The sequence below is a fragment of the Rhipicephalus sanguineus genome, chromosome 2 (genome assembly GCF_013339695.2).
Source record: "Rhipicephalus sanguineus isolate Rsan-2018 chromosome 2, BIME_Rsan_1.4, whole genome shotgun sequence".
In the NCBI taxonomy this organism is placed as follows: domain Eukaryota; kingdom Metazoa; phylum Arthropoda; class Arachnida; order Ixodida; family Ixodidae; genus Rhipicephalus; species Rhipicephalus sanguineus.
The window spans coordinates 170,680,451-170,705,720 of record NC_051177.1 but is presented as its reverse complement, the minus strand read 5'-3'; positions in this window follow the sequence as shown (position 1 = coordinate 170,705,720).

The following is a 25,270-nucleotide window of genomic DNA, read 5'->3' as shown; positions in this document are numbered from 1 at the left end:
CTCATGTATAGGCATTTGCTGCTACATTATATGGATGTATATTAACAAATTTGAGAATGTATCGAAGTATCTTAAGATACAATTGCCAAGTATCGTATCGGATACAATTATTGCGGCAGTATCTTATATCTGTATCTCCAATACTTTTTGCCTCGGTATCTTGTATCGTATCGCGATACATTTTCAAAGTATCTTTGCCCAGCCCTGTTGGACAACTACGAAATGGTGGACACCAAGATCCCGGTACATGGGTTGGAAGGTGAATCTGCGGAAGACGACGCGTTGTAGGAAGAGGCTACGAGCGATGCCCAAGAACCAAACGCCGGAGGCGATGGAAGAGCAGAGCCGCACGGAAGTAGCGTCGCTGTCGAAGCAGAGAGCACCACAGGAAACGTGCAGTGGCTACCGGATAGCACGAGGACAGCGACGAGAACAACGACGACAAAGACCACTGGAAATATCTATCGCAACCAAGACGACCACACAAAAAGCCACGAAGGCCGTGGTCAAGAAAGGCAAGGCACCCACCACGAAGACAAAGCCAGCGGCTGCAAAGGCGGCCAAGGAAAGGCAGCAGTAAGGGCTCCAGCCAGGTTGCGGGCAATGCCACGGAAAATGCGGTATCCATGGTTAGCCCAACGACGGTGGTGGAAGGCTGAAAAGACGGAAATCGACGGCTTTCGAGGGGGGGATGTGTGGGGATCACGGATAACAACTCTCACCCATAGAGGCGGCGATTCCATGCAGGGACTAGCGCCACAGCGCAAGTGCCTCCATGTGCGCATGGTTTATAAACCAGCATGGCGAGCGGCTCCGGGGGAGTGGTCGGCGGACATTTGTCAGAAGTGCTCGTGTGCGTGGCGTGCGCCGTGCGTGGGCAGGGATAGCGGCACCGGTGCGGAAGTGGTTCGTGGAAGTGGTACTTGGAAGTTGTTTTAGAGTTTTTTTGCCACGGTAACCTCGTAAAGATTTTACTAATAAATGTTTTTGCGTTTACCCGATGTCTACGAGCGCCTTCATTTTGGAGTAGACAACGAGACCCCACAATGTTGCTGAAAACTAATGGCGGTCTATTCCAATTTAACTGTGAAATATGCTGCGAAAAATCTTCAAGCATACAGTTCACGTTCATTTTTAAAGGCTCCCATTTTAATGTTATAATGTAGTGTGCCGCCTGGGATACCTGCGTAAACATTTCGGAACTGTTCTTGTGGTCAAGTATCTAGCAGCAGCTGCCTCCGTCTTCCTAATGAATACAACTGCACGACGATACCATGAATGTAAGCTTGAATTCAGATGTACTTTTCCTATACGACTTTATTATTCACACACGCAACCACCCACCCACACACAAGTATCTATCTATCTATCTATCTATCTATCTATCTATCTATCTATCTATCTATCTATCTATCTATCTATCTATCTATCTATCTATCTATCTATCTATCTATCTATCTATCTATCTACTATCTATCTATCTATCTATCTATCTATCTATCTATCTATCTATCTATCTATCTATCTATCTATCTATGTCTAGACAGATAAAACTCGGGTACCGAATGGATCTTAGTGCCATCACATAGAATTGACAGTTTCGTAATGTCAGTCATATGTACGGTGAGGGCACAGAACACCATAAAGAAATAGTCCGCGGAAAAAAGATAAGAATTTACACGCATATGCCCGTGTATCAGAACAATGACGCCACGTATGCCTCTTGTAAAGAAGGCTTACATGTCGTGAAGGGCCCAAGGTGAACTTATAGTTTGCTTTAATATGTGAAAAATCCAGCCAGTGTTTCTGATTTGTACCTGCACTGTGTTTCAATGAGGCTTTGGGGGCAATCGATGTTATTCAGTAAAAAAGAAACTAATGTCGTTGAATCTTAGCCAAGTTGCAAGACAAGGAAAAAGGAGTACAGAAATTGAGCTTAAAGACCACGAAACGAGCCGAAACGAGCAACAATGTTTGGCCGTGTTGTGGAGACGTGGTCTACACAATGTGTCCGCAGGCTAAAACAATCCCGGTCACGTACGCCGGATACCAGCTGGTGGAAACCGAAAACGACCGGCAGCAGCTGTGCGAGAAGAAAAGTTTTCAAACTGCCTGAACATAAGTTTCTTGAGATGACCATTAAAAACCGTTTGTGTATTTTGAGACGGGTTTCGTTCCTGTGGTTGCGCATCGTTTTTGCAGTACACGCTATAAGCGCCAGAAAAAACCTGTAAAAATTATAGTAGTCGCCGGTGTAAGAAAGTGAAAAATAACAAGGCAAACAATCTACGAAGCTGTGAAACTGTCAAAAGGATGGAAGTAAGCGAGTACGAAAAGCATTTCGCCGAGAAGTAACGTGCCCGCTGTTTGCAATCAGCAAGCAGGGTGACAGTTTGGGCACGCCGGTATTCTGTACAGCATACCTGTTTGTAGGCTAAAATCAGAATTTGCGACAATTATTTCGCGCCAGCATTTTTTTTTTGTTTACAGGGCCGGATTCCGTAGTAGGCTAAATTTTTCCAAATCGTTCGCGTTATATTTGCATAAAAACACTTCCTCTTGCTTGCTCACTCTCGCTACTATCTGGAGACGAAATGGGCGAATAAATTGTGATGCCCAAGTTTTTTTTTTCTCTAAGATGTCTAAATATTCACTTGTAATTACCCATACAGCTGAAAGAAGTGCGTGTGTGAGATAAAGACTGTATTTGTTCAAAAAAGCTCGTATTGCAAATTGGCGACAATGACTCCATGGATTAAGCATGTGGCTTTTTTCGCCAGGCTTTTATTAGGCTTTTCATATCATACGCACTGAAAGCGGTAGCGTGAGGCTATTTATGGTACGTACAAATTTAGTAACGGCGTTAGTAGGAGCAGGAGAAGGAGGAACGAAAGGAAAGGCAGGAATGTCAACCAGACGCGCGTCCGATTTCCTACCCTACAACGGGGATTAAGGAATGAAAAATCACAAGGATAGAAACAACTGGAGAGCATACCAGAAATCCCCTGAGTTCTGTGCTGCGTTTCACGGACTGTTGCGCTCCGTGTCCGTCGAAAAAAGATTGGTTCGTATCTTGGCAGTTTGACAGTATAAGATGCAGAACGCGGGGCATATAACGTTCCACTGTAGAAATTGGCACATCTCTCGCTTTACTACTAAGTAGTGGGGTCAGGGTGCCTACTGTAGTCTTGGAAGTGCTGGACCTAAAGCACCCAGTATCTTTCTTGCAAACTGAGAGTAGGGTCAACAGAGTTTGCCCATGAACACTGAAGCATGCCTAAAAATGACCGAAGCACTATGACAATTTGTTTCTCCACTCTGCTTGTCAGCCGGAGGTTCAGTGTTCAAGCTTGCCGATGAGCAGTGTGAACCTGCATATGGTTACGACGTCAGCAACGTACGCCAAGCTGCGTCAGTTGTATACATGCCTCCCTTCGTGCACCGGTTTCTACCAGCCGCCGCCGATCCGTGTAGGCGTTAGTATTTTGCAGATGAAGTATGACGATGCATTTGTTAAGCGCAGGCTGAAAAAATTACTCCGAATGTGTATGTTGTTTTTCTTCACAATCACTTTAACCCGCTGTTTGTAAAGCAGAGAGAAAGAATCTGTAAGGTGTTATTTGAGATTTGAAATTAGTAGTCAAGGTTTTCGTAGCCTAGAAATGTGGTTTTCCCATATTACTGCTTGCGTTGAAGGCACGGTTACTGCATAATTATTAATGTGTCTAGTATCTCGAAATGACTTATAGTACAGATGCCAATGTGCGCAATGCCGTGTGAACGAAATGTTGGAATTCACTGTCTGACGAGAACATTAATTGTTCAGCGTCACGCGTACGTAACACATTAACAGGAACTGCGGTAAAGATGACATATTCATGAATAACGTTAAAGAAATGTTGTCACATCTCAGTTGGCGCTTATCTCGGAAAAAATGAACTCGCGGTGCACCAGACATTGGTTTCCGTTGTAATCTTGTTTTCCTTCCCTTGTGCACGGAAAAATTACCAGTGATGGGCACTAAAGTGCACCCGATCTCCATAGAAGACACTGCAAGCTTTGAGATCTCCTCCCAGGAAAAGGGGTCTCAAAAAGTAAAACCAGATATGAACACGCCTAATACCAGGGGTCTCAAACTCACCTCAGTTAGCAGGCCGCAGACACGAAATTTTGTCTCACAAAAGCCGGGACAGTGGAGAGAGTTTGAGCAAAGTGTCACGTTACGTTCCCATTTAAATGAATGCCTTTCTCATATCCCATATATGGATAATTTCTGAAAGGGGTTTGACGTCAGGTTTCGAAAAAAAAAAACAAAAAAACATACCGATGCTGATTTCCACAGTGACCAAAATCTGGACGCCGATTCGGAAATAAGGGGTTTTCGTTCCACGGCGATGTTTGAACTCATAGTGACCGCATGGGGTGCGTAAGGAAAAATAAACGCTTGAGACCATGTCTCAGCTCTTTTGCTTATACGAACAAAGCGATATTACTTGGAATAGGCAACAATATAATGCGAGTGCTATTTAGCAAAGTCACAAAACATTATTCAGTGTGAAGCCGCGGGCCGTGTGTACGAGACAAAGGCCTTAAACTCTCACGAGCAAATTTGTCCGCGCAATACAAAAGAGGCGCTAATTCAGTAGAGCAGTTGACTGTTTAATCAGCATTTGAGAGGAAAGCGGCAGGCGCTAACGATCGTCTCTTAACGCAGGATATAACGCGGCTGTGGACGACCATCATTTTCCCGTACGTGATAACTGCGGCTTTCGCCTCAGCAGAATGGTGGCGGCGGTCAACGGCATCGCATATGGCGCGTCTGAGTCATTTCGGAGCTTTTCCTTACTATGCGTGTTTACAATTTCTTTGTAAATCATGTCGAACCATTCTTTGTGCTGCGAGATATTCGCAAAGGGGCCCGCACATTATCCCCTAAGTGGTAGTGGAACTGAGTAATCTTGCTGGCGCGCTGTTCTGACGAATTCGGTAATTAAACGAACCAGGAAGTAGCTTTTTTAAATGCACAACACATAACCAAAGTATGATGTTAAGTATTCCCGCATTGTGTTGACGGCTGTTTGCTGCGAATTATATCGAAGCGCCTGCGAGCTGTCCGGATGCTTGCCGGTACGATGTACGACGTTTCGCTTAATGCAATGCATTGAACGACTACGGTAATGCTTAAGATAATTTAGAAGTGTTATTACAATCCGAATACTTAGTTTGAAGTCGTCATAACTCAGGCGCAAATAAAATATTCGCAATAATTCCAAGCCATGAAAATGGTAAATAGATTTCTGCGGATTAGCCCTGGCTACTACCTTTACGAGTCACGCACAACTTTCACATGTAAACAAGGCAACATCGACATCCGAGCCCAAACATCGTAACGTCCTTTCCACCACACTTGCGAATAATGCCACCTCTGCACGCTCATGCAGGCATGCGGCAACATCCTGCACTGAAGTAGGGTACATACGTGGGCTGGTTGGTTCATGTTCACGAGACCACGTGCGCCGTGGTCTCGTGTCATTTCTTGTCCTGTCTCTTTAGCGCTGTTTTTCACTCGTAATCCTGCACTGAGCGCCTTTTTATTTGACGATTGTGGCACTTGCAAGAGTGTGCTTCCTACTTCCGGCGGATCTTTGGCGTGCACGATTCTTTCTCTCTTTTTTTGTCTCCACAAACACGCTAAAGCTCACACTAGCCCCTCTATAATCGCGGGCAACGAGGCTGCAGACGAACTCGCAAAACGAGCACACTCCGCCGAGACTTCGCTGACGGATTACGCCAGCTCGTTCGACTCGGCACGCAACAACCTTCGCCGGGAGCTGGTGCGCGAGCATCCTGACGCACGGGTCGCCTCCGGACACCCCCCTCCTCCCATCCCAGCCACTGGTTTCACTCGCCGCGAGCGCGCGCTTCTTCTTGCCCTGAGGACCGGTTCTGTGTGGCCCGCGGAACGCAGGCATCGTCTTCGCGGCGCCGCTGCACCGAACTGCACCGATTGCGGCGCGATCGAAACCCTGTGCCACCTATTGTTTGACTGTCCGTCTCTCAACACTGCGCGGAAGCGGCTCGCCATGAAGTACCGCCTCGTCGGACTGCCGTGTGCGACCCTACAGGACTTGCTCCATCCCACCGGCCACGTACACCATCGCCGATCAGCCCTTGCGGCCCTACTAGCTTTTCTCGAGGATGCCGGCCTAGTCGAACGAATTTTCTAGCCGCTCACCACGGTGACTCGGACGCCCATTCTCCTGCCCCCCCCCACCTCCTCACTGTTCTTTTTTTTTCACTCATACCTTTCTTTTTCTTCTTTTACCATACTCTTTTCACTCTCACTGTCCCTTTAATCCCCAATCCCCCGTGAGTGTATCGGTTGAGGTGTCCTCACTTGAGAGACAGTTATCGTGCACTCCACACCCAATTTCCATTTTCATTTCTTTCTTCCTTTTAAGAATCACCTCCCCCCCCCCCTCTATAATTTATAACCTGCTTAGAACTTTTCCTTCACAGCGACTTAGTCGGGGCGCTCGCGATCTTCCTATAATTTAGCTGGATGATGCAATATCGGACATCTGATTTTCGTTTTTTTGAGCAACGTTGGGCACACGCGCGGGGTACTACTTACATACAAGAAGTGTTCAACCATCTTGGTTGCTTCCAGATAATTACAGCACATATGCTATAGATAAGAGAAAGCTCGGGTTTTGCGACGGCCATCGATTAAGCAGGAATGCTCGCTTTTTAGTTAGGTTTATTGTGAACAAGGTTAGTCACTTACATCGGTTTATGACTTAGCTTAAGTGCGAGTAGCTACAGCCAAGATAGGAGAAGAATGTTTCAATGACGCATGAATTTCCCAGTCCCTGCGCAGGAGAGATCCATTTGCGCTCCACAGCACTGCCGTGTTTTATGCCTGCATAAACTTATGAAGGTGGTGTTTAGTATGACTGTACAGACAAGCGAGAAATACTGTGCCGGGCTTTCGGGAGGTCAAACAAACATTTTGATGCGTGATAATTCATAGGAAGGAAGTTGGGCTCTTTTAGGAACTTTCGGTGTGCATTAAAATTTGGCCAGCTGTAACTGGAATACAAGAACGTCACATAAAGCTATATTCACGACGAAATATACACGAAAACATTCCCTAATTTTCAGAAGATATTCTTCAGTTTACTTGAAACCCGACGTATTTAATGTCACACACTAACATTTGCTACTGTTCGATAACTGCTGGCAAATTTTGGCAATACCTTTCGTTAATGTTCGATAGTGCTAGCTATCTACTCGTATAAGAGCGTAATGAAATATTGAATGTGTACTCCTATTCATCTGCTCTTTCGCATTTGAAGCTACGGGAAGTATGCCATGGATTGTTTTTTTATTACTTTGATAGCACACCCTTCTGTTAATAAAACTGTTGCGCGGTGGTCATCGAGAACTACTGGAAAACGTTCACTTGTAATTCCCACTAATTACAAAATTAGGAGAGTGACAAATGATCTTTGTCTGAACAGCGTATGTTCTAGCGCTTTCATCACAGGTTCACACTGGTACTGCAACTCGGCGCACGTTTCATATACATGACTTTGAAAAGCTAGCGCATGGGCTGCTGTACAAGCCCAAATATAGGAGGTGCTGCGGAAACACCCAGTAGCTTTCCTGGGAAATCAGACATGGCTTTTCTTATCGATCGGTGGTTAGTGTTTCTGTTTTATAGCACACTGAACGTTTGGGGTACTATATGTCAGAAAAGGAAAAGAACTGAAAATATGCTCGTTACTGCTAAGTAAATCTGCTCGTAGAAGAACAACGGGAAACTTAGTTGTCGCGTTGCAATTGTGCGCGAACCTACAACGAATGCGTTCGTCGGCTCCTCTGTGTAAACCTCTTCGAATGCCTTTACTCAGCGTCCGAGGTGAAACGCAAGGAGCGTTGCAGAAGTGTACGCGAGCGCGAGCGTTTGAAGCGTGTATCCACACGACGGACTTCTCCGCGGAAATCTCTTCCACGGACGCGCCGGAGAAAAAAAAAACATGGCGGCACTGTCTGAAGAGAGAGCTGCCCGCTTCGAATCTTTAAGCTCTTCGTCGCGCATTGCGTGGGCTGTTAGTCCCAAACTGACGATTGTGTCGGCTTTAGGTTTGTGTCCTCAAGCTTCGCCGGCAACGTATTCATGACAATTTGGTACTGTTTCCGAGCGCCGTACTCGTTTTCTGAGAGCTGTAGGCTTAGCGACTGCCTCCATTGGCAGAACATGAGCTCGGTGATCTGCGATAGCTTTCAAATCTCAGAGGTCATAATAATGTGCGAATGCTTGCTTGTTCCTTTTTCCTCTAGATGGCGCGAGCAGACTGAAAGTCTGTGAAAACACATTTATTGCTAGCAAAAATATTGAAGGTTTTTATGTTTCCGTCTATGGCGCAGAGTTTCTGTTAAGTTGAAGATGGAGTTCGAAAGAAAGCGACGATTAGCTGCAATGGCTGTTGCTTTATCAGAATTAGACGATGACGCGTTCTTCTTTCCTGCAAAAAGACCTTGTTGGCAAAAGGAATACATCACTAACAAGCATCTGGGTATGCAACACCAACTGTACCGTGAGCTTTTGGTTAGCGACACCGAAGAATACAGGAGGCTGCTGCGAGTGTCAAGAGAGCTCTCGTGCGTGGGTTCGCGCATAGAACGACAGGACACCGTGATGCGGCTTCGTCGGCTAAATCTAGGAAACAAAACGAAAAAATCACAGCATATCCACGGAGTGAATGATGATGAGTGGGCAGGGGCGTAGCCAGAAATTTTTTTCGGGGGGGGGGGGGGTTCAACCATACTTTATGTATGTTCATGCGTGCGTTTGTATGTGTGCGTGCCTATATACGCAGCAAAATGAAAAATTTCGGGGGGGGGGGGGGGTTGAACCCCCCCACCCCCCCTTGGCTACGCCCCTGTGAGTGGGCGAAGCTGCGGAGGTTCGTGAGATCGGGCGCGTTTATACTAAAGGTTCGATGAGTTATGACGACTTGCAGCTCACTTTAATTTTACATGTAGGCTGTGAATTTTCATTGTTTAGAAAACCATTGCTTTAGAAAACATCTGGCGTCGTTCGTTAAGCAACTGGCGTCTTTTCGTTTTGCTTTAGAAACATCTGGCGTTCTTTCGTTTTGCTTTTACAAAACATCTGGCGTCTTTCGTTGGTTTATTTCATCAATCAACGGCGTTTTGAACAAAATTTTTATTGTTTAATCACGCACAGGAGAAATCTCACCAGGCACTACCTTGGAGGTAAACAATGGCTGCTAATGGGAATGAGAGACAGAAGAAGTCGGCTTTTAGCTAACACTTACACTTCTACTTCTACTAACGTTTTCTACTGGAACATGCCAATGGCTGCTAATGGGGAATGAGAGACAGAAGAATTCGGCTTTTAGTTAACGCGAACGCTGTGAATTTTTTATTGTTCAACAACGCACAGGAAAAATCTCCCACCGGCACCACCTTGGAGGTCAAAGCGTCAGACTGGTTACGCACTACGACTACTACGACTACGACTACGAGGGACGAACGGGTGCCGCCCTAAGGAGCTTCGCCCCTAAAAATCACTCGGCAGTCGTTGCAGCATTTTCTGCATGTGTTTCTCGAGACGTGGCACATTACTACAGCTGCATGTGCACAGTGTTACAACCGGCAATGCAAAGACCCGGCCTGCAAGGGAAGCTCATCGGCGTACCTGCTATACGCGGTCCGCGTCCCACAAGAGCCTCCTAGTGCGTTGCAAGGAACGCGCATCGGCGCGCCTGGTATACGCGGTCCGCGTCCAAGAATATATAAAAGAAGCGTGTCGGGAGTGCGCTAGGCCCCTCTTTCTGGCCTTCGCTGGCCCTCTCGTTTCTTGTGTGTTCTTGTAATGTAAAGGCGCGTCTCTACGCTTTTCTGTAACGACTCTTGTAAATATGTAAATAAAACGCGTCTTTTATGCGCACGTGCGAAGCCTCGCAAGAGTCCTCCTTCGCCTTAGCCTGGGTGTCAGCCTCAACCCCTCCTCGGTCACATCAACAGTAGGGTGAGGCGAGGGAAAAATGCGACAAAAATTTGAAAATAGAGAATATTTTATTTTATTTCACTCGCAACCATAAAACATCAATGCAGGAACTTTCTTTTGGGTACAAGGTATGTGCTGCACAAATATGGCGATGTTGCAACTGTTCAAAAGTTTATTTTGAAAAGAAACAAAAAATGCACCAGGTGTCTTATTTTGGCCAACTTGCGGGGCAAAACGAGACGCTGCGTGAGGCAAAACGAGATAGTGTGAAAAAATTTTTACTTTTGAATTCTTGCAGTAAAAGCACTTCAAATTCACTCCTTGGGCCCCCACGCAGTCTTCACGCGCCCAGTCTTTGCGCTCCACGCATTGAATCCAAACAGAACCCGACGTTGTGTTGATCCGAAACTCTTGAAAAGCATTCAGTGCATTTTCCATGTCGTTATCCTCACAGAAAACTCTAGATGATATTCTTTTGTGCGTACGTACCATTCTAAACAAACGAATATATATAATGAGCGTAAATAAATGGTTCGCTTAATAAGACACTCTCTAAGGCAATTCAATGCCTTTTATCGCGTTTTGCCCCTCTCACATGCACGAATTTAAAAAATTTGCCCTTTGGCCCACGGCACCAAATGAACTAAACTCTTGGTGGAATGTAGCTAGTAGCGTAAAGTAACAATATAAATACTTACGTTGTTGTACTGGCGCCGGAGTAGCTTCATGCACGGGCCCGAAAATTTGGCCGAGCAGAATTTCACCCCTTTTTTGGTGGGTCACGAACACCCTGACATCAACCGCGCAATTTTTCCCGCGTGATCACTGTGAGCAATGATCCACTTTACACAAAAAACGTCGAAAAATACCGGCACCTATCGCTGAAATAGAGGAACGAAGACAAGGTACTTGTTGTATTAGCTGTAGAGGGCGACAAAGTCAAAATGTCGCGTTTTGCCCCGCGTCTCAATTTGCCCCGCCTTACCCTAAAAGTTTAGTAGGAATTAAGATAAGCGGCATCGATGGATAAAGTACGAATAGGCATCCGACAATACACTGTACAATTTGCTGACAACTTCGAATTATGGGCTACATATTTCAGTATATTTTCATAATTCACGTGATGGTAAACGTTGTGGGAGCAATGAATGCTCGCAGTGAAAAAAAAAAAGACAGTGGACAATTCATAGTAGCAACCATTTCTCTTATGCGTTAAAGTTTGAAGACGGCCAAGTTGGTCTTATGCAGTTTAGTCTTGTACTTAATGCGTCGTTGTAATAATTGTGCCAGACCTGAAATAATTGGTCAACACTATCGTAAAAAGCAGCTGGCATAATATTTTGTAGAAATATTATACGTGAAAAACCTTATCTGCAGGTATTCATTGCAAAATATTTGTTGCAGGAATACAAATCAAGTGCTCGTTTTATCGGTAGACCACACTGCGGAAATGCTCCAAGTGCCGCTATACTTAAAGCGATTCTGTCAGAGCGTCTGTTACATTTCAGTCAAGGCTGTTTAACTGTCACCCGTTTAACTGTCGCGAAAGTCATAGATACCTAGGGTATGATATCATGTATCTTCATCCAGAAAAAGAAAGATTTCAGAAAAGCATCTCAAATGACGACTTTTGTAAAGCGGTTAGGACCCGAGGCCGAAATGAAAGGTGTTGGCACAACGCGAGCATTTCAATAAGATGACAAACGGCGAGTCAGGCAGACGAGAAAACGATAGCACTTACGAGAGGGGATCACTTCTAAATCTTATTCAGATCGATTTTGCGTTCTTTGGAAACTCGATGTATGAAATATTCATTCCAAACAGAAAAGACAGCTGCTGCCTCTAATGTTTAATGTTTCTTGTTTCACCATTATGATAGCATTATCTTGCTCTCGATTTAAAAGACCGGGTGAAATTAAATTTGGGCCTGATTGCATCCACATTTGGTAAATTATAATTAATCCAAGGCATACGAAAAGTGCCGTTTACTGAAAATATATTAAGTGGTAACAATCACCAGACGCCCATACTAATGATGCGTCATTTTTACTGCTCTTAGAGAGGCGAACAGCTGATGTGTGGCCTTCATAATGTTCAGTGGGAGTGCTGGGCGGTTGTGACAGATTACAAACGCAAAACAACGCACAACAGGGCTAAGAGAACACTTTTGCACTTTTGTGAGGACTAATGACATAAAATGATGTAGATTGATGTTTCATCTAATTACAAGAAAATAAAGAAACACGAAATTGTGCGCCTGTTTCATGTACGCGATTTCTGTCGATGTTATTTTGTATGTTTTTGGTCATAAAGCAGTGCTTGCGGTATCCGCAAAATTTATTTATTTATCAAGAACGGAGCTATTTAAGACCGAGGTTAAACCTGCGTTGTTGTTGGTGTCGTTGTCGTTCGCAAATCCTAGCGGGTATGTGTCACAGAATTTGGGCAAGCCACGCTACTCACCTCCGGTCCACTAAACGTGAACAAGTTGTCTATAACTAGGTTGTTCGCCAACGGCTCAAGTCGTGCACTCTCCAGTAGATAGATAGATAGATAGATAGATAGATAGATAGATAGATAGATAGATAGATAGATAGATAGATAGATAGATAGATAGATAGATAGATAGATAGATAGATAGATAGATAGATAGATAGATGGGCATGCATAGGGAAGGAGTAAAAACACTCGCTGTTCCATTCAGGATACTCACAGTCTTTCCCAGGAATCCACTTGTGCAGTATGTGCAAATGGTTTCTTCGTAAATTGTGTGCACATCAGTCACAACATAGAAGAGTTATACGTTACATCTCCTGCAATGATTGTTCCTTGACGTTGAATAGGCTTCGTGTACCTACTCTTTCGGGTAGGCAGATGGCGGCGCAAACTGCTATAGAACCGTCCATCCTCCACCCCTGGATGGACCAATGTTCTCTATAGTTGTCCAATATCGGTGCCAGAATAGGATTGCCATGGCTTGCAGAACGTGTTCGCATCCTCACTGTCGGTGATGGGTGCCATCCTTTCAGAGAGCCATACTTCTTTCTATAGTTTCTTTGCAACGTCTTAAACATCAGATGAAGCCTATATAAACATAATGGAAGAATCTACAGCGAATCCACAGCCGCTATAGTCTTCCATAAAGAAAGCCACAGAATCCCAATAAAAAAGGGCGTACGGCGGGGAGACACGACCTCTCCAATACTGTTTGCCGCGTGTTTACAGGGGGTCTTCAGGGCCCTAGATAGGGAAGAATTAGGGATAAGAGTTAATGGAGAGTATCTCAGTAACCTGCGATTCGCTGATGACACTGCATTGATGAGCAACGCGGGAGACGAATAACAGCTCATGATTACTGTACTGGATACGGAAAGTAGAAGAGTAGGTCTGAAAATTGATATGCATGAGGCTAAAGTATTGTGGAACAATCTTGGCAGAGAACAGCGCTTTGCGATAGGTGGCGAGACACTGCAAGTTGTGAAGGAGTACGTCTACTTAGGACAGGTAGTAACCGCGTAGCCGAACCATGAGATTGAAATAACTAGCAGAATAAAGATGGGATGGGGCTCATTCGGGAAGCATTATCAAATCATGAATGGTAGTCTACCACTATCCCACAAGAGGAAGGTATATACCAGCTGCATACTACCGGTACTTACCTACGGAGCAAAAAACCTGGAGAGTTACAAAGAGGATTCAACTTAAATTGAGGACGACGCAGCGAGCGAGGGAAAGGAAAATGATAGGTGTAACCTTAAGAGACAGGAAAAGAGCAGAGCGGGTCAGGGAACAAACGAGGGTTAAGGATCATCATAATCATCATCATCATCAGCCTGTCTACGCCCACTGCAGGGCAAAGGCCTCTCCCATGTTCCGCCAATCAACCCTGTCCTGTGCTTTCTGCTGCCACGTTATACCTACGAACTTCGTAATCTCATCTCCCCCTCACGCGCTTGCCATCTCTTGGAGTCCAGTCAGTTACCCTTAATGACCACCGGTTATCCTGCCGACGTGCTACGTGCCCGGCCCATATCCATTTCTTCTTCTTGATTTCCACTATGATATCCGTAACCCCCGTTTGTTCCCTGAGCCACTCTGCTCTCTTCCTGTCTCTTAAGGTTACAACTATCATTTTCCTTTCCATCGCTCGCTGCGTCGTCCTCAAATTAAGTTGAACCCTCTTTGTAAGTCTCCAGGTTCCTGCTCCGTAGGTAAGTACCGGTAAGATGCAGCTTTTATTTATATACCTTCCTCTTGAGGGATAGTGGTAGACTACCATTCGTGATTTGATAAAGCTTGCCGAATAGGCCCCATCCCATACTTATTCTTCTAGTTATTTCGCTGTCTTGGTTCGGCTCCGCGGTTACTACCTGTCCTAAGTAAACGTACTCCTTTACAACTTCCAATGTCTCGCCACCTATCGGAAAGCGCTGTTCTCTGCCAACATTGTTCCACATTACTTTAGTCTCATGCATATTAATTTTCAGACCTACTCTTCCACTTTCCGTATCCAGTTCAGTAATCATGAGCTGTAACTTTTCTCCCGTGTTACTCATCAATGCAATGTCATCAGCGAATCGCAAGTTACTGAGATACTCTCCATTAACTCTTATCCCTAATTCTTCCCAATCTAGGGCCCTGAAAACCTCCTGTAAACACGCGGTGAACAGCATTGGAGAGATCGTATCTCCCTGCCGTACGCCCTTGTTTATTGGAATTGTGTCGCTTTCTTTATGGAGGACTATAGTAGCTGTGTATCCGCTGTAGATTTCTTCTAGTGTCGTCAGACAGGACACTGGTAAGCTATCCCATGAGACGGAAGACACCATTAAGAAACGTCAAGCCATGAAAGCATCAAATGTAACAGGCAAAATAGAGCTGGCGGAGCTTCCGAAGGTAATCAATAGGCGTAAAGTAGCCGACATAAGAAAGTATATTATGGAGAGAATTGAGCACGCTCTAAAGAACGGAAGAAGCCTCAAAGCTATGAAGACAAAACTGTGCATAGGCAAAAATCAGATGTATGCATTAAGGGAAAAGGAAGGCAAGGTCACAACGAATATGGATAGAATAGTTGAGGTAGCGGAAGGGTTCTACAGAGATCTCTACAGCTGCCGAGAAAGTCAGGATGATAACGTAAGAAGCAGTTATCGCCCAGAGGAAACTGACATCCCACAAGTATTGACAGGAGAAGTAAAGAAATCCCTAAAGGGAATGCAAAGAGGCAAAGCAGCTGGTGAGGATCAGGTAACATCAGACCTGTTGAAAGACGGTGGAGAGATTACATTAGAAGAACTGGCCACCCTGTATACGAAGTGTCTCTCGACGGGGAAGATACCAGAATCTTGGAAGAATGCCAACATCACCTTGATCCATGAGAAAGGGGACGTCAAGGACCTGAAAAATTACAGGCCCATCAGCTTACTGTCCGCTGTTAATTGCTAACAGAATTATTACGACATTAGAGCTCAATCAACAAAAGGACCAAACAGGATTTCGTACAGGCTTCTCAACAAAAGGCAATATTCATACTATCACTCAGGTGACAGAGAAATGCGTGGAATACAACCAACCCCTATACATAGCCTTCATAGATTACGAGAAGGCATTTGATTCGGTGGAGACATCAGCAGTCACGCAGGCACTGCGGAATCAGGGGTTAAGGATATCATAGTTGAAATCAAGAAGAAGAAATGGATATGGGCCGGGCACGTAGCACGTTGGCAGGATAACCGGTGGTCATTAAGGGTAACTGACTGGATTCCAAGAGATGGCAAACGCGTGAGGGGGAGACAGAAAATTACGTCGGTAGATGAGATTAAGAAGTTTGTAGGTATAACGTGGCAGCAGAAAGCGCAGGACCGGGTTGATTGGCGGAACATGGGAGAGGCCCTTGCCCTGCAGGGGGCGGAGACAGGCTGATGATGATGATGATGATGATGATGACGACGAAATATCAGACTCGTTCAGCCATGCACGCATTCTCTTCCGCCGTCGAGATAGGCCGACTAGCAAGACTGTAAAGACTTTTTGCATGTAACAAAAATAGTAACACATCTGACAGCCAGCAATAGTTAAGTCTTCACTCAAGTGACGAGCATACATCTAAAACTCATTATTCGCTACAGACCTGCCGCAATCACTGTTCACATGATATCAGGCCTGTGTCAGGGCAGGCGTTTGTCTTAAGCTTTCGAAGTATTAAGTGCGGAGCTCTTCAAGGGCCCTGGATGTTGTTTACTGTCATAGGTCTCATGCCGTCGCTTGACGCCAGACATGCAAAACCATGTGCAGCATAGCGGTGTATAGTATAGTATAGTATAGTATAGTATAGTATAGTATACTATAGTATAGTATAGTATAGTATAGTATAGTATAGTATAGTATAGTATAGTATAGTATAGCAGGTGGGTGGAAAAGGGAAGTGTGAGGTGGCGGGGAGAGGGCGCCACTGCATCACAAATGAAGGTTTCCTTTCCTGCATGGACGCCGAGCAGGCTGCACCTTTGGACCGCCAGCACGCGCTTGCCCTGAGCGCCAGCGTCACAGAAGGGCAGGCGAATCACTGCTCCGCACTTTCTAGAACTTTCACGCTGAATGCAACTGCATAGATTTATTTGTTTTGTTAACCCCGTAACTATTATTTTGCTTAAACTTTATAATGAGGTGTTTGAAGTGCGCTTGTGCGATAAGGAATTTAGCTGGTGTATTGCGTTGACGGATATATATATAGCCATGATTTCTGAGAATAAACTTCAGTTTGAAATGGCGGGCGTCTGCTTTGTTGCTTTGTGCCCGCTTCTTGCGCCTAATGTTACAGTATGAACTCATGAAAAGTCGTTAAAACGCCAGTCCTTGCATTGTTTATTGGTCGTCTTACCTACCAAGCAAGCCGGTCATCTCTGACTGATGTGTTTCGTTTTGACGAGGTGTTTTTGGCTTATATATATCACACCTGCAGACATGGTTGACGATGAGGAGGTTAAGGCTGTTCCGAAGCTAATCTGCGTTTCCGATGGTATTCCTGTTGTTGCGTCACAGCAATTACTGATGCTAAGTTGATCTCAGTTTGTTAAAACGCTTCTGACGGTACTCAATAAAGCCGCAGCAGCTAATATTGTGGAAGCGAAGACTTGAAGATGACGATTTGTCATGTCTTCATGAAGTGACAAAGCGTAAAAAATGGCTGCCGTAGGCGTTTTTAGTCGCTCCACTTAACATTGTTTTCCTTAACATGGTACGGACCCGTATTTCAGCGTCACCAAGAACTGCGCTTAAGTCAGCCACGAGAATTCCCCGAGCCTGCCAGCCAGCCACTGGAGGGCTTGCCGAATACGTTATCACAAGGACAACAGAAAGTCTTCATTGAATCACTTGCCTAACTGCAGTCTTGCGCTGCAACTGTCATACCTGCTCATTTGCACAATATGTTCTCCTTTCAGCTTGTTGCACTGAATATACCAGCTTCCACGTATTGTTCCGCTAGTTATAAGGATCAGCGTTACAGCCGAAGAACGTTCAATAGACCAGACCGGGGAAAAGGGCCGCGGTAATACGCTGGCTCTCAACAATGGCGCAAGAGATGTCGAGTATCCGGAAGCTCGTTAGGCAACCACATGGAGAGAAGGTTGGAATAGATTAGAAGGAAGGAAGAAGCTTGAACGAAGAACGGGAAATCGCTGTACAGACATCTCTTCCCCAAACAGCCTGTGGCTGATGCTTCGGGTCGTTATATTGAGCACAGCTTTACCCAGACGAGCTCGCGGGCAAACGCGTGGCCTTTCAGCAGTCGGCTTAATTAGCGAAGCAGCGGCTCGGAGGAAGAGGCGGCCCTTTGGCAATCCGGATGCAGAGTGTTGCATGGCACCCTCCTCGCATTTGAAGTACGCTCGCATATGCGTTTCAGGGATCGCAAAAGCAGTTGTGCGTGCGCGCGAGTTTGTGTGTGTGTGTGTGTGTGTGTGTGTGTGTGTGTGTGTGTGTGTGTGTGTGTGTGTGTGTGTGTGTGTGTGTGTGTGTGTGTGTGTGTGTGTGTGTGTGTGTGTTGTGTGTGTTGCCAGGCTTCTATTGAAACAGGAACCGCTTCGGTGGAATATTTATTCGTTCAGTATGGGCGGTCGCAGGTATGATAGTTGTTGCTCGTTAGAGACGCATGGAAGAAAACGGTAGCTTTTGTGTCTGCGAGCTACTCCACATTAAAGGAAACGTTTGATGCGGCACAACTGCATGCATGTTCCGGGACTGTCTATTTTTAACTGAGATGGAGTTTCCTTAAAGGCGAACACGTAATGCTTCATGTACGTGTCGACTTCACGTACGTGATACAATCATGCGTTGTGTCATTAGCAGTGCAATATAATTCTTGTCGAAGGTTTCATCATCATCAGCCTGTCTACGCCCACTGCAGGGCAAAGGCCTCTCCCATGTTCCGCCAATCAACCCGGTTCTGTGCTTTCTGTTGCCACGTTATACCTACAAACTTCTTAATCTCATCTACCCACCTAATTTTCTGTCTCCACCTCACGCATCTACCATCTCTTGGAATCCAGTCAGTCACCCTTAATGACCACCGGTTATCCTGCCGACGTGCTACGTGCCCGGCCCATATCCATTTCTTCTTCTTGATTTCAACTATGATATCCTTAACCCCCGTTTGTTCCCTGACCCACTCCGCTCTCTTCCTGTCTCTTAAGGTTACACCTATCATTTTCCTTTCCATCGCTCGCTGCGTCGTCCTCAATTTAAGTTGAACCCTCTTTGTCAGTCTCCAGGTTTCTGCTCCGTAGGTAAGTACCGGTAAGATGCAGCTGTTATATACCTTCCTCTTGAGAGATAGTGGTAGACTACCATTCATGATTTGATAATGCTTGCCGAATGAGCCCCATCCCATCCTTATTCTTCTAGTTATTTCACTCTCATGGTTCGGCTCCGCGGTTACTACCTGTCCTAAGTGGACGTACTCCTTTACAACTTCCAGCGTCTCGCCACCTATCGCGAAGCGCTGTTCTCTGCCAAGATTGTTCCACATTACTTTAGTTTTATGCATATTAATTTTCAGGCCTACTCTTCTACTTTCCGTATCCAGTTCAGTAATCATGAGCTGTAATTCGTCTCCCGCGTTACTCATCAATGCAATGTCATCAGCGAAGCGCAGGTTACTGAGATACTCTCCATTAACTCTTATCCCTAATTCTTCCCAATCTAGGGCCCTGAAAACCTCCTGTAAACACGCGGTGAATAGCATTGGAGAGATCGTGTCTCCCTGTCGTACGCCCTTCTTTATTGGGATTCTGTCGCTTTCTTTATGAAGGACTATAGTGGCTGTGGATGCGCTGTAGATTTCTTCCATTATGTTTATATAGGCTTTGTCGATGCCCTGATTCCGCAGTGCTTGCATGACTGCTGATGTCTCCACGCATTTCTCCGCGCATTTCTCTATCACCTGATTGATAGTATGAATATGGTCTATTGTTGAGAAGCCTGTACGAAATCCTGCCTGGTCCCTTGGTTGATTAAACTCTAATGTCGTATTAATTCTGTTAGCAATTACTTTTGTGAATAGCTTGTAGACAACGGACAGTAAGCTGATGGGCCTGTAATTTTTCAGGTCCTTGACGTCCCCTTTCTTATGGATCAAGATGATGTTGGCATTCTTCCAAGATTCTGGTATCCTCCCTGTCGAGAGACACTTCGTATACAGGGTGGCCAGTTTCTCTACCATAATCTCTCCACCGTCTTTCAACAGGTCTGATGTTACCTGATCCTCACCAGCGGCTTTGCCTCTTTGCATTCCCTTTAGGGCTTTCTTTACTTCTCCTGTTAATACTGGTGGGATGTCAGATACCTCTGGGATATTACTGCTTCTTACGTTATCATCCTGACTGTCTCGGCTGCTGTACAGATCTCTGTAGAACTCTTCCGCTATCTCAACTATTCTATCCATATTGGTTGTGACCTTGCCATCCTTGTCCCTTAACGCGTACATCTGATTTTTGCCTATGCACAGTTTTGTCTTCGTAGCTTTGAGGCTTCTTCCGTTCTTTAGAGCATGCTCAATTCTCTCCATATTATACTTTCTTATGTCGACTACTTTACGCCTATTGATCAACTTCGAAAGCTCCGCCAGCTCTATTTTGTCTGTTGCATTTGAGGCTTTCATAGCTTGACGTTCCTTAATGAGGTTTTTCGTCTCTTGGGATAGCTTACCAGTGTCCTGTCTAACGACTGTACCCCGACTTCGACTGCACACTCCTTAATGATACTAGTCAGATTATCATTCATTGCGTCAACGCTAAGGTCGGTTTCCTCGGTTAAAGCCGCGTACCTATTCTGAAGTGAAACTCTGAATTCCTGTACTTTCCCTCGCAGTGCTAGTTCATTAAGGTTTACTTAAGGTCAAAGGTTTACTGCACATTAAATGCGAAGCATTTCCTAGTAAAATCAATGCAGTTTCACCGTATCTATCTATATCTATCTATCTATCTATCTATCTATCTATCTATCTATCTATCTATCTATCTATCTATCTATCTATCTATCTATCTATCTATCTATCTATCTATCTATCTATCTATCTATCTATCTATCTATCTATCTATCTATCTATCTATCTATCTATCTATCTATCTATCTATCTATCTATCTATCTATCTATCTATCTATCTATCTAATGTAGCCACCTATGTGTCGGCGCTCTTGTGGCGCCTCCCTAACTTGGTAAATAGCAAAACTGGCATAGGATAACATAAACGTATAACGAACACGATTCGCAGGTCATGGTACGAATAATGCGAGTTCTGTGTCGCGTAGGTCATGAAACTCTTTCCACTAGTGGCGTTTGACATATACCCGCATACCGCTGCCCGTGGTATTCGGTTATGCGCTACAGGTTATTGTCGCTCCATATAAACCCACGCTCAGGGGCGGCGCCAGTGGGGGGTTTGGGGGGGCTCCAGCCCCCCCAAAATTTCCGCCTGCCCCCCCTTTGCCCCCCCAAGAGCAAGCATAGTCAAAATACAATGTATATGTTCCCAGCCTCTCAGCCCCCCCCTGAAGGAACCCACTTGTCGTGGGTGCCCCCCCAGTAAAAAAATCCTGGCGCCGCCCCTGCCCACGCTTTCGGAATCTTAACTCATATATACCCAGTGTCCTACATATGGGATGCTTCTTTGATGCACTGTAACATCGCTACTTCTTTAGCTGATGACTAGCGCCACTTACAGCACATGAAGCAGCCCTCATTCTCAACGTCTGAAAGCCTAGACATTCCTTGCTCTGCATGCTGCCACGTGCCGACCGCTTTCTCAGGGCAAACGCGTGCTTTGTGTGAAAGACGTCATGGAGAGGAAGAAGTGCAATGTCGGTGTTCACGTGAAATGTTTCAAGGCTTACCAAACCCCCATATAGCACCCTTAATGCCCAGTGTCCTATAGGCGATGCGCAAAGCGCCGACGACGCCATCTGCCGCCACGGCTCGAAAGCGCTGACGGGTACCGGCGAGCAGTGTTCCCGGTGCCTACGTACGGCTCACAAAGGAGGAGGCTCGAGAGGATCCACTGAGAGGATCCCATGGCACGTCGGTAACGTGATAACGCATACGCTGAGTGGCGGAACAAGCGGCGCTTCTGCAGCTCGACCGCGCTCTCCCGCTCCCTGAAAAAACAAAAAAGAACATAAGAAACATTTCAATTCGCTTAAGAAAGGTCGAAATAATAAGAGAACGCCTGCTTTCACTTATAGACAACGAAATATATTTTTTTCAGCGAAATTACAAGGGGTCGACTGACATGCACCGACGTTCTTATCTGAACACACCCAGCAAATACGTAGCCAAGCTGCTATGACAAGCTAGGTGACCACCAGCTCCGCAGTGACTCAGTCCCGTGCCACTAGCGCAAGCTGCCGAGATATTTTTCAGAAGTTTATCGTGCTGGTTTCAAAGTTTTACCAACGCTGACCCTTCGCGTGGCCGCACCCGTGAAATCCATACGCCGGTGCGACAGCGCTCCCTCAAAATCTACTATATAAACACATGGCACGTAAACGAAGCTACTGTGTCGAGAAAAAAACGATGGTTCACGCGTCAACGCATGCAGGCATTAGTGGTCGGGACGTTATAAAAAAAGCGGTGTACTTACGATGAGCTCCACTTCGTAGGGAAGCTTGTTGACGCTTGTCTGTGGCAAAGACTTGGCGCGTATGGTGATATTGTCGTCAAACACAGCTGTTGGACGACAATGGTGACACTCTTACCTGTTGCATGTGATCATAACGTAGTAGTAATAATAATAATAATAATAATAATAACAATAGTAATAATAATAATAATAATAATAATAATAATAATAATAATAATAATAATAATAATAATAATGATGATGATGATGATGATGATGATGATGGTGGTGATGATGATGATGATAAAACACCTCCATGCGCAAGAAAATAAAAAATTGGGGGGGCGCTCAAGCTTTGCCTTTAAGTGTTGAACGCGATAGCGATATCCGGCCCCACCCTCATCGTACTCTATTTTGCTTGTCGTTATGTTCAGTCGCGCGGTCTCACACACGCACACACACTCGACATACCTATAGTAAAGGTAAAGGTTTCCGCCCTCTTCAACAGCCCTTTTATGACAACAGTGTACGCCCTACGTGTGTGTAAGAGAATTCGCGCACTAATGTGTATGCCCTTTGTAATGGGTGGCATGCTTTAAACCAGCAGCAATTACGCGCTTGATACTTCTTTCGAAGTTGCGATGCACCCACTACGTGTTCGTAAAGAAACACGCGCAGTAATGTGTTCGCCTTTTGTAATGGGTGGCTGGCTTTTAGCCACCAACTCGTTATGCAGTTCACATGGTGTGACGCCCGATGGCAATAGACGCTTGTACCCCGTTTTACTGCGATATGACGCCTCGTACAGTGACGCCTGTACGCAGGACGCGTGTGTTCGTGAAGCATTAAAGTTAATTTCAGTGCATTTCCAAGGAATAGAATGGTCCTGTGGTAGAACAACTGCTTGCCACGAAAGCGGCCTGGGTTCTATTCTCTCTGGAACCTAATGTTTTTTATTATCTATTTATTTTCATCATTCTAGATTTTTCGGTCACGGACAAGATGATGATTTTTCGCTCACAACCAACGACGCCGAGACCGACGCCGTGCCGACACCAGAACTTCTGCGGAACGAGCTCTTTAACGCTATCGCGTTAAAAGGCACGGTCACGTCTCATACAACCCATCCTGGGTGACTCGGCCTGGCAGAATCGGTTGCAGCGATGTAATTACGTAGCGTCATACTAACAATGCATTTCTCTAACATGCCTGCCCTCTTATTCTCTAGGCTGCTCAGTCTACCTTGCTATCATGTTTGGAAAAGCGGCGTTGGTTTTGTCTTGACGTCTCTCTTGTGTCCGTGTTTGCACGCCCACACTTTTATCATGAATACGTACCAACTAGCTGAGCTCTCTGTTATTCTCCGCATTTCGATGCCACTAAATCGAGAAGTGATGGCGGAAGCTTTTATACTAGGTAAATACTTTGCTTGGATGACCGATGGTTTGAAGAAAGCGGTGGGGCGCTTTACTATTAAGACGAAAGGAGAATCGGGCGCGTCAATATTGATGTTTTAACTCGGTGTTTTTGGATACACATGCTTACACTTCCGAATGATTGGGCGCATGTAAAGTGGTACCACCCCATCACCTCCCCCCTCCCCCCCAAAAAATAATAAAAATAAAGAAAGCAAAAAGACAAAGAGAAGGCTGCTCCAAGGCAGTGTTACTTGTACGGGCGACGCGCGTAATTTGGGCCAGCAGAGCGGAAGCTAACTTGGTAAGCAGTAAAAACAGTTGCGGAATTAGAACAGGATACGTACTTTTATTGTACCTGTATCATTTTGTGCAGTGGAAAGCTTACCCCTCACAGTATCCACTAGCTCCTCGAGTGTAACGGGGAAAACGGCGCAAAATATTTTTTTACGACGCTAGCACCTGGTGACATCTGGTGCTATAAAGCTATAGCGGAGAGGTTGACGTCTCAAGACACCCCGAAACCTGCAACGAAAGATACAAAAAAGCTTATTGAAAAGTAGTAACGGTTCAAGTTAATGTTTGTATAGGATGTACAGGTCAATTTCGATTAACATGAGTTAAGGGAAGGTTTAGTTTGCCCTAATGATACATAAATAAAGCACCATTAAAAAGGCTACTTATACCCTTGAAACACAGAGGAGTATCAATATATCTGCCGTGAGGTAACATAGGAAACTGACGTTTCGTGGGTGCGTAGTATCTAAGTGTTGTGCTCGGAGACACCACCACGTGGTATACCTAATAAGGATTATTTAAGCACCTCATTAGTCAGTTGAATGCTTACAGCTTCGATGCAAATAGAGCTAGAAATACGAAGTTCGGGGTGTATCTGCAAGTACAACAGTAACCTCTTTAGCGGCGGTGTGTACAACTGTACACATCAACTTGAGAGGCGCTTCACGGGCCATGTGTTTCTTCAAATGACATGAAACGCAGTGTGCGCATTCGTGCAGGCTTGGTGAGTGATAACTAGCTGCCATTTAACATCGCTGTGCTGTGTACTGCTCCAGAGGATCACTGTGCTGGAGACACTACCATGTTCGACGATCGTTCGACGTGCAGCGCTCCAGAACCAACGTCAAGACTTACTTTAAAGTGCGAAGCACTTTAGGGGCCCGGCGTTTCGTATAATTTCATAGCTTGGCGTGACGAAGGCAAAACCACGAGTAGCATAGCCATCTGTAGCATACTGAGCGCGTGCTGGCGCCAAGGAGAGGTTTTTTTTTATTATTGTAATAGAAAATAAATGAAGGAGTTGTTGTCACCATTGCTTGGTGACGGCTACCCCTTTCCACATAGCCTCTTTAAGGAGGGATCTTCCCTTTGTTCGTCGAGCGCCTTAATGATGATAAGTGAGCTCGCGCTCCCGCCAAGAAGTCTTCCCCTTGTGCTTCGAGCGCGTTGATGATGATAAGTGCGGAACACTTTAGAGGCCCGGTATGTCGTAGGCTGTCGTATGCTGTCGTCGCTTGGCGTAACGCAGGCCAAACCTCGTATAAAAATTAAAAAAAATGAGGAAGCAAGCGAGGAATGGAAAGAGAGAAAGGTAGGGAAAAAATAGGGAGAAAAATAGAAAGTGCAAGAAAGAGAAAGAAATATATAAAGAGAGAGGAAGCAATAAATAGGAATAAAGA